The sequence below is a fragment of the Cynara cardunculus genome (assembly GCF_001531365.2).
Source record: "Cynara cardunculus var. scolymus isolate 2C chromosome LG 11, CcrdV1, whole genome shotgun sequence".
Lineage (NCBI taxonomy): Eukaryota > Viridiplantae > Streptophyta > Magnoliopsida > Asterales > Asteraceae > Cynara > Cynara cardunculus.
In genome coordinates, this window is record NC_037538.1 from 2,104,375 (window position 1) to 2,105,183 (window position 809).

Here is an 809-nt window from a genome sequence, read left to right on the forward strand (position 1 = left end):
TATGTAATTTCTTTAATTTATTTTTTTATTGTAATTTAATTTAAGTTTAATGATGAAATAATTTATTTTTGGTTTAATATTATAAATTTTATAAATATAATAATTAAGTATTCTGTTAGAATTCAATAATTATCTTAATTATATTTTAGATTTTATATATTTAAAATGATATGTTTATCCTGTATTTGATGAAATAGGATAGAGATGAAATCGGATAGGGATTAACGGGTTTAGGGATGGCTTTAACAGGTTGTACCATTAGCAATAGAGGTTGTCTTTAAGAGTTTTTTAAGAGTTTTTAAGAGTTTTGGCCAAATGCTTTATAAGATAGTTTAGATATACATCCTAGAGTAAATCATAAATTTGGTCCTTGTATTTTGTCAAAAATTACACTTTTCATTCTTGTAGTTTTAAAATTACAGACTTGACCATTATGGTTTGCAAAAACATACAGATTTAGTCATTTCTTTCAACTGCATCAAAATTTTCCGAATGAGGGAAACATTCGTTTTTTAACCATTTTTTTTTATCTTCTAACCAATCAAATTTTATTTTATTTTATTTTATAATTTGGTCCATGTAGTTTTCATTGAATAAATGACCCCAAAAAAAGCATTATAGTTTGTGACTTAGTTTGTAACTCAGTTTTCATTCAAATAAAAGTTAGAACTCATGGATGAATTATCGTTTGTAGCTCAGTTTTTATTCTTTAGAATGATTTAGGACAGCTTCAACAGATATATTAAAATAGAGATTTTGAATATTAGAATATATTTTTGCTCCAATTGTTATTATACAATGTATGCTAA